The sequence below is a fragment of the Varroa jacobsoni genome, unplaced genomic scaffold (assembly GCF_002532875.2).
Source record: "Varroa jacobsoni isolate VJ856 unplaced genomic scaffold, vjacob_1.0 scaffold_57, whole genome shotgun sequence".
NCBI classification, from domain to species: domain Eukaryota; kingdom Metazoa; phylum Arthropoda; class Arachnida; order Mesostigmata; family Varroidae; genus Varroa; species Varroa jacobsoni.
In genome coordinates this window covers 181,660-191,646 of record NW_019212959.1, presented here as the reverse complement: position 1 = coordinate 191,646, position 9,987 = coordinate 181,660, and the positions used below count along the sequence as shown (strand labels likewise).

The following is a 9,987-nucleotide window of genomic DNA, read 5'->3' as shown; positions in this document are numbered from 1 at the left end:
CATAACATCTGTTTTCTTTATGAGCTAAAATTTTCTCAAAATTATAACCCTAGTTATTCGTACAAATGAGTATACGTCGTTTGAATAGTTAAATTTTGTAGATGTTCTTCGAAAAATGATGTACCGAAAAACAAATCTGTAAACAGTTCGCCTAGGGTCAGTGGGTACCTGTTTCTATAAGTCCAGTAGCTTGTTAAAGGCCTCTTAAGCCTGTAGGCTAAGAAGGAGAAGAAGCAAAACTGTGTAAGCCCGGCATCATTCGTTTGATCACTATATACATTACCTGATAGCATATATTTCGCGTGATGGATTACATCTAGCTCACGATTGCGGTTGCGAATCGTTAACCCCGGTACCAGCTTCTCGTTAGTTGCATTTCAACATATTTTGTAGTGGTTCTAGTTAGAAACATTTCCGTTCCTCTAGAAGCGCCTCCTGTGTAAGAATAACAACAATCATAAATTAACTCATTGGACTAGTTCGCACCCCCTAGCGAACAGCGGATAGCCATCTAAATATTCTCTAGCATTGGTTTTTACCAAGGAAACAATCGACTTTTTGGTGGGGTCCTAGCGCTTAACCATATAAAGCGTGTGCGACCAACCGTAATTTCATAGAGCGTAGCCGCGTTGTTTGATCGGGCCACGCAATTATATGTTAGCCATGCATGGAAGCACCCGAAGCCATCGTTCAGTTCACGATGAAAAATTCCGGACGTTGGATGGGTCTGCTGTTCGTTGCCGCAACATCTCATCATTCCAGAGGGTTATATGAGGACAGCAATATGTATTAAATCCCTTAGTCATATGGCTGATATAAGCAAATATCATCATATTGCACTATTGTTTCTGTTGAATAGTAATAGAGTAAGTAATATATCGAAACTGTTCTCGCACCTCGGATGGCTGCTAGACGAGGAGCACTTGCGTTCACCGATTTCGTATGGCAGTAGCCATTGTGAGTCGAGTGCTCTTGCTTGAGCCATTATCTTTCAGTCGTTAATGGCTAAACCTGATCACGTTCCGAATCGAGCATCCGGGTCAGCGGGCTCAGTACGGTTTAAGATGTGTTGAAGTTCTTGAGTACTCCCGCCAGACTTACTTATATTTCGGAATAAGACAGCGATGGCCTATCGAGTGCACAGGGCACCTCGTAAGTTATTGAGGATTCCGACATGATTTTTGAACTTTAAACTTATCTCTTTTTCGAGGGTCACATCCACGTGTTTAAACAGAACGTTGTCCACAGGTTGCAATCTTTGTATAACGCAGTTGCATCCCTTTCATTAGCAAAGCACCTCGTCGTTAATATTATGACTTCAGGAAAAGAAATAATATTTTTTGCTATAGGGTTTTACTGTGATTTGTGTGTTATTTTGTGTCTTAGTTAAATGGCATACTGAGGTGTTCATGAGACATACCAGATAATCAAGAACAATTTCCGCAAGGAAAATCTGCTAAGTAAGTTTTCTTACAAAAACGAAGGTTTTCGCATGGGCATGTACCCACCTTGTGTACTCATTAGTCTAAAGGGAGCTGCCTCATCTGGCTTCTGAGCGGCCCCTAATTAATGGATCTTCTTTTTGTGCATCTTCTACTAGTCATTGATGCTTTTTATGTGTAGTTTCAATAAGGAATTGCCAAATTAGATATCTTATGTTTTTTTTAAAGAAGGTCACTTAACATCACGTAAAAAATATACGCAAGGTGGAGTATTGAAATTCGGACAAACTTTATCAAACTGTTTGTCACAGCGGGTATCCATTTATTCGCTATTTTTATGTCTAAGCTCTTTTTAAAACAAAACCCCAAACTTATTATGGCGGAAAAGAACGCGTCGCTTTTGCAACTTTAGCGAAATTGGGTTAAGATGCAGGTTTCTCACGCAGCACGACAAGGGAAATTATCTCAGTTTTGCCCAAATTGTAAAAATTATTAGCAGCTCCTATGTGACATCCTATGAACCCCAGGAAGATTTCTATAAAAAAAAAAACAACCTGGATATCTTTAATAGAGTTTATATTTAAAGAGTTCGCAACTTTATCCAGATGACTCAAAAACCGATTCTTGACACATTTAGATCTTCTATATAAAAATTAGCGGCCTTTTATAGGGTAAAATATCAATTGCCGATAAAGGCGTCCAGATAAGTTTCAAGGTTTAGTCTTTTTACAACCTTTCGTCCTTTTTTTTCCACCTTCCTGAGTTTATGGCCGTGTTAAGCCCTTGCACTTATGTAACGTTTTGCCCTATCCAGAATTTAATTCAGCTGGAATTTTTTGTATGCAGCTTATTTGATACTTCTACGAGTTAACGTCTGCCAATGTAGCTTAACACACGACTACTTAGAAAAAATTATTTGTGGATTTAGGCAAGAGCATTTTTAAAATGACTAATTAGTGGTTCAGGTCCCGTATTGAAGCTTTAATTACGGCCGATAATGGTTATATCGAATAAACATGGCTGTAGGAAAAACACTGAGTATATGGCCTGAGAAATAGCTCTAAGAGAGAAAAAGTCCAGCTTCCTATGCCCTATTGCGTGTGTGTATATATACATATACTTAATTATAGATCGATGTGAACTGTCTACCGAAGTTTTTCTACTTGTGAAGTGATTCTTAGATACTGGAATACGATAACCTACATTTTACACTTAGAAAAAGAGACCGTAATTTTAATTTATTGTTTTAAAAACAATGGAATTAAAGGCAACATCAAATGACTAGATGCTTTAATCATAATACAACTTTGTTCGTCTCTCCTGACGCCCCCATGTCGTTCTGCCACTTCCTTACGTGATGTTGGTAATTACAACCTTTTGAGGAGAACTACAATGGACGCGTCTAGGATCACATATATTTGTATTGTCGGTGAAGATAAGAAACTAGCAACAAGCAGTTGCCCGGTAGACAGCAGAGAACGGGGGAGAATTAAATAACATGCGGTGAAGCGGCGCAGAAAATCGGCCAGAGTCTCAAAGTCCCACACTGCATTGTACCGCCCGTTTTGCTAGTTGTTAAAGTAACTTCGTCCCCTACCAGTGACTGTCGCCGACATTTGGTGACGTCTCGACGGGATGACAAATGAAACACGCGAAAAGCTCCCGCAAATGCGCCCACACTGGAGAGTCTTTCACGTGAACTGGAATGACGAAGTTAACACAACGGGAATATCCTCAATGGTGCCCGCATTACAAATATATGCAACGGTTACACAGCCGTTATCAGTAACAAAATCAACGGCTGAAACGGAGTTATAACGGGCCGGTTTACAATTGCGCGCAGGGTGAATTTCCTGTCCAGCCACAGTTCTGCCTTTCCCCAACCGAATTGTCTCTGCCTTTATATATAACAACAGAGGACTAAAAGCGACGACAACAACAGCCGCATAGCAGTGACATTTTGTTTATAGCGGTGACAGCAACAGATAACTCATCCTTGTTGTATCCTCTGGCGTGGTTGGCGATATGAAATGTTCAAGAATTCGCGCTGTTCGCTCCGCCTAACTTCGCAACTGACGGACGCGCGGCATTCAAACAAAATGCAGACTACTACTGTATATAGCGCTGTGTATGGCAATGCAGATAGCGTTTGTTGCCGACAGCTGCAGGTGATGACAGCTACGGTCATGGGCTGTGGTTCACATACTGAGCTATGTGTGCGTGTATTTGATAAATCGATTTAAATACTGATTATGCTTAAGATGTGAAATATTACGTTCTGTACTACGGTACTGTAGTACAGTAAACAAACAGACATGAAAATTGCCGAGGACCCTCATAATACTCTCTTGCAATGGTGGTTGCTGATGTGGCCGTGACGCTTATGCTGTCTGTCTCTTACTAACAAAATGTTTACGTTCAATACTACTGTCATAGGTAAGCACCACTTGAAACGAGCTTTACGATGTGGCTTTACGCCCAGCTTCGAACTTCGGCCACCCCCATCAAGTGTTTGTAGGTTTCGCAGACAGGCAAACATGCCACTGCACTATTTCGAAAACCTCCCTAAGGCTTATCAGTAGACCATCCTCGCGACTGCAGTTCTGAAGCAGTTGAGCAACCTTAGCTTACTTAACTAGGTAAGTTAAAAACGAGGGTGTAACCTACTGGCCGATTCAGCAAACGGGTAGCCGGCTTCAACCAGGTCTCGCCGCTCTATTCTGGAACTACTTACGTTACATTGGCAGCACGTAATCTGAGTTGCTACTGCAAAATATGACAATGGCAGTGTTATCTTGTTGAAGTTGGTGTCTAATAAATAAACTTGGCCACAACAATTTCTACACAGTGTTGGCTTGTAGTGGTTTCATAAGTATTTTAACTTGGATCTTTCCCGTAGTTTCGGTACTAAAGAACAAGCGCATGAGACGCTGAATGAGGTGAATCGGAAAAGAGACGACAAGAAACTGGTAATACATCACATAGCAGCTGCTTAATACGCTGATTTATTCGAACGTACCAGGCAACGCTTTTGAATTTGTTTATCCAGTTATATATCCCGTCAGTCCGGTCTGACAGCTTAGGGATTCATTGGAACTGATCGAATATGACATTTATATCGGCTCAACAATTAAAGTCACGTACTTTTAGGTGTCTGTATTTTGTAACATGTCCCATTGTAAAAATCGTAGCCAGATCGCATTCAGCGGACTAAGGGACAATTTAAGGCTCTATTTGTAACGTGAGATAGTCAGCAGAGCAATGCAGATCCTAATGCATATAAAGAACACAAGGTTACGCCTAGCTCTATCTTTGAATACAGCGACAAGGATATATGCATTTATTAGAGATAAGTTGGTTAGCGCTCGAAGTTATTTAGTTAATTTTTTTCCGTCGCTCTATATATGTACACATAGCACAAATTAGTCGTTCACCGAAGGTCACCTTTTGCTTGTTAAAAACGTACATTCGGATGGAACCAAAACAATCCTTCACCACCCGAAACACGTTCTAATAAAAAAATATGACCCCGCGCACCGTCTGCGTGCCTAAGCTGTTTTGCCTCGTATAATAGATATCTTGAGTCATGAGGTGCGCGTAACTTAACTTGGATCCGATTGGGATATTTTGGATAAATGGCTGTTAAATCTATCACCATTTATTTTTCGTAGCCATAAGTTGTGAATCAGACAAAAAATGTTGACAAGAGATATCATCCGGATTGTCTCGTTGAGCGCTGCAAGGGCACAACATGGTCTAATAAATTCTCCTCAGAAAGCCATCAACTGCTAACAGCTTCGAAAAAATATTACGAGATGCGCTACCCCAAATCCTTATTATAAGAATATATAGCTTCTGTTAATTAGCAACTAACCGTGATTTTCTATTTAATCAGGAATAACCTCTAATACAACGGTTAAATAATCGCACAAAAAAAACCTAACAGAACCCACCTATCGCTGCAATTCGTATTTGAACGTAAAGTTTGTCTCGAAGAAAATTAAAATTTCTTTGTGACTGAGCACTGTTTACTCGTTTATGGCTTTACTTAATGCAATTTAATTAATTGTATAAGAAAAACAAATCCTTCGAAAATAGTGCAATTCGACAAGATGTACTTATTGACCCTCCGCCACTCGGCATGCCTTCTAGAAAATGATTTGATCTTGTATCAATAGCCAATCAGCCCATAAGCATCAGCAGCAAAAAAACTGTGCTGAGTGTTTATATACGAGTTTACAGACACACCAGGAAAACCTGCCCAAAAGAAGTTCAGCTTTACATAAATATCGCTAATTGCCCCTATTCCCTGCAGGTTGAAACATTTGTCATTTGCTTTGAGCAGTGACTTTTCGTTATCGATAGAACTATGTCCATTAAGTATATAGACTAGACCAATATAAATTTCCGGCTTATAAAAAGTGCTTCATGAATAAACTTACCGATTTGTCACTCAATAAAACGCTCCGTTGCTCTGTAATTTTTGCAAAAATAAATACCGATGACAAGTGTCTACATATGTTCAATTCTGTTGCATCGGTACGATCTATTTGTATACGTCTTCGGGTGTGCACTTTGATAGTATCGATAAATATCGGGATGAAATAGGCTCATACGTTCACCTAAACTCATTAGGTTTTTATGTAATATCTACAGGTTAGGCATCATACCGCTTCCTTTTAATGTTAGTTAGACAACGCTCTACAAAAATGAAAGGTTAGTTGAATACATTCCTACCACAGCATCCGCGCATTGCCCTAAAATATATAGTTGGGTCAATGCCTTTGCCGCTCTAATGAGCGTCTCTTCAAAGGGCCCTATATCATTCAAGGCTATCTTTCACAAAGCATCGTGCCAATAGCAGAGAGAAAAGTATGGGAATACTCTGGAGCTGGCCAAACTTGTGGAATCCACTGGCTTACTAAGGATGGCAACAAAATAATCGTGAAAACATCGTCTGCTAGCTCTTCATTTCTGTAAAAGAAATAGAGATGGTTTTGTTTAGGAAGATAGCTTCTCAACAACTTTCCATAATGTCTACTTAATAGAGTTCAACTCCTACACGCGCTAACATATAATCGATATTAGTTAGTATCGATTATGAGTTAATCGATATATAAGTTATTATTACCTTCTGCATAATATCGATAAATCGAATTTTGTATTAAAAAAATGTTCGTATACCCCTGAAGTGGTGCTAAGAGTTATTTATATATCACAATACAAACACGTGTTTATCGTATAGATTTTTGTAGTAGACAAGTTTCGTGGTAGCTTTCTTCCCCAAACTATGCTTCAGCGGCCGTTCAGTACGCAGAATACCCTATTTATTTTTAGCGGCTTCGGGCGGGTTCAGACCCCCATTTACCCCTCTCTATTCCGCGCATCCGCGACAGATTTTTACTCCCCAGGATTCGCTTATTCGTCATTTCAATTATTCGAACTTCTCTTTCCGATGCTTTTTTTAAAGTAGAATAAATAAATAAGGCGGCTGTCTGTACGTTCACTAGTCTACAGACGACCACGGACGCCAGGTCTATTAATGCGTGTAATTGAATCAAAGATGTACCGGTTATGACGCAGACTTCTCAAAAGCGCGCTTCTCTACGTCGTCAACGAGGCTAGGTTGTATAAACTCTGAATAAACTGAAATTAGAGAAGTAAATTACGACCTGTTAACAATGAGTCCCTAAACGATTTCATATTTGTTTAAGAGGCTCGTATATGTTAGATTTCAGGCAGATTACGAAGATCTTTTCGTGACTACACTGCGCACTATTTCCTCAAATATGGCCATCTCTTCAAAGGTCTCTCATTTGTATGATCTGGGTAGGCGCAGGAGTATTAGCTCGAAGAACATGTCAAGTTTCAGGGACAGGCCTTGTAGCCTGCTACGGCTCGGACCGAATACGGTGCAACGAAAATTAGAAGTCGTAAGTAACCAAATGCTCGCGATTGTCCACATAATATTTACAATTGAGGATGCTTACTTCGTCGACATAGTAATGGACATCTGTTCAGCTATATAAACACGATTTTACATGTACGAATAAACCAGTATAATTTTCTATTTCAGTTTGTTAAATCACGCGTGTTATGCAAGGCACACTTATGGCTGGAACAACAAGCATATGAGATACTACTTTTTGCCCTACCAGAAAAAAGGTGCAAAATGTCCATACAGCTTGGGTCGATTGGACAGCAAGAAATACAGTAGCAGGCAATACTGCTTGTTGCACCGATAATGTTTTCGTTACGATCTACGATAGGCAAGCCCTCAAAGTGTTTACCCCCTATAAACTAGATTATTATGAAAAAAAAAATAGAAATTGTAGATTTCCGCTTTCTACCGATTCATGCGGTCCGGCTTGGCTCCTTATTTAGGTTATTTATAACGTTAGCAAAGGTCTGACGTTTCTCTCGGTCTATCCTAGTCATTACCCCCGATGTCTGCTTGTAGAGTGTTTCCTTACATGTAATGAAAAACGCTGAAATGTAGGTGTTTCAGCATTACAGACGGGGCACATGGCCGTAAAAGCTGCGCTTTGCTAGCTAGCGGATACGCCAACAGGAACGGGGAATCTGTCACGCCGTTATGGGCATTAGACCACCCTGTACGTAGACTATCGCCACAGAGCCCAGCAAATAAGCCCGTCTGAGAAAGCCACAAAGATAAGGGCTAAAAGGAGCCCCCCATCCATAAGAACGACATCATTCGTTCGGTAGCGTCAACATTGCTCCGGGGCTTCTCACTCTTCAAACTGATGTTGAAGGAAAGTTAGCTTAGTTTAATGCCATGACGAGCCAACAGGAAGCAGTGCGAAGATGTGATAGCCCATTTGTAACGAAGAATAGAATCGTTGCTATGCCAATGGTCAAGAAAATTATCTGCAGAAAACCACTGATATATTAAAAGAAATACGTGTGTAATGAAGAAAGCACACTACATAGTGATTACTATTAACAAGATTCTGTTTTGCTTAAAAACCCTGCTAACTCTATCAGTGGCTCGGCAGATTTCAAAATTATACATTTCTAGCGTAGTTTGACTGTAGCAGAAGCAAAAGCCTGCAGAAAAAATAAATCTTTCTTCATATATGTTTTGGTCCAAGAGTGTTGGAATCTTTCAGTAGCTCGGTAAAGGTTAGGGGAATGAACAAAAAATATCGTTGCAAAGAATCGTATTTTCCTGTGTCCCATCCATTTCGTATGCATTCATTTTACAGTACCCTATGCATATGTCTTCGTATGTACTAATCACTTAGCAATCACAAAATTGCTTAGAAACACTGCTAGTAAAGCCCCAGAGAATGGTTAAATTAATAGAACCACAATATAAATAACGGTACATTTTTTTACATAGAACATATTCGACAAGCTCGACAAGGAAATCTTTGTACCATATTCTAACGTTTTGTAGAATTTTGTAATCAATTTTGTTGTTCTGATGATTGCGACCGATGCTACATCGACAAGAAACGCTGAAACGGCGCGTATAAGCCACCAATTCTATATTGTATCTATGTGCAAAGGCTAAACACTGACCAATTCAATCTTTCTACACATATTTGTAGTACGCGATATAAACGAATTACATCACTCGAGACGTCACTTAATCCGCCAGACAGAGCACATAACCACTGCTCTGTTTTTGTCGAATCAGTTTTGGCCATCAAGTTAGCCCTAGATAAAGAAATAAAGATACCTTGCATAGATCTAACGTAAATATATATTTTTATTACAAAACACAATGGTCAAATGTTCTAGATAGACCGTGAAACACACTAGCGGGAGTTATCGAACGGATCTTTATATTTATTCAACTAAACACCTATTTGTTTTCTGCACTCGGACAGAATAAGGAATGCAAATGCAGGCCGAATCCGTTATTTGTTCATTGTCGTTCTCTCGCTCCCTTTACGCGTCCTAGGAAACATAAAAGGGCTTACTTGGAGTAGCATAGTAAAATTGTTCAACTGAGGCGCATACAGCGGGTACAAAGAATGCCTTAGTTAAGATTTTACTTTGAACTATCATTTGGGAAATTTTACGGCATCCAAGTTCTCCCTCTGTTGTTTCGTTCTTGTTCTTTGTGCCTGTTTACCAAGAAGAATGAATAACACCTCTTCGGGAGTAAATAAACGCGAGTTCCGTAAAAAAAGGTCGAATGTGTGATGTTTTAAGAACTATTGGTTTTCAGACGATGCTCACTACGACGAAGTACGCAAGTTGAAAACCTACATTGGACACAAGAACGGTTATTACTGATCAAGTCTTCCGATGTTTACAAAGTAGCCCCAAGCAGACATAATCTACTACGGTTATATATCCTCGTTGTACAATTTTAGTGGTTTTCGTAACGTACCAAAGCTGAACAGAATTTTCATATTTATTATAAACAAGCTACGTATGTGCATATAAAAAATTCTACGTGAAAGGAAAATGAATAAAGGTTTGAAAAATTTAATTATCACTATTATTTGTGCGAGCGCTTGCGCCGTGTATTTAGCAAATTCGAGATCCCTAAAAGATTTTGTTGACGATG

The 9,987-nt window shown here is 39.6% G+C and overlaps 1 long non-coding RNA gene across 1 annotated transcript; it reads left to right on the top strand.

Moving 5' to 3' along the window:
- Positions 1 to 3,261: 3,261 nt before the first annotated feature.
- Positions 3,262 to 9,981, top strand: LOC111261012 (uncharacterized). Its single transcript, XR_015311329.1, has 3 exons — positions 3,262 to 4,081; positions 7,174 to 7,375; positions 7,519 to 9,981. It is a non-coding gene; the product is annotated as an uncharacterized LOC111261012 (long non-coding RNA).
- The last annotated feature ends 6 nt before the right edge of the window (positions 9,982 to 9,987 follow it).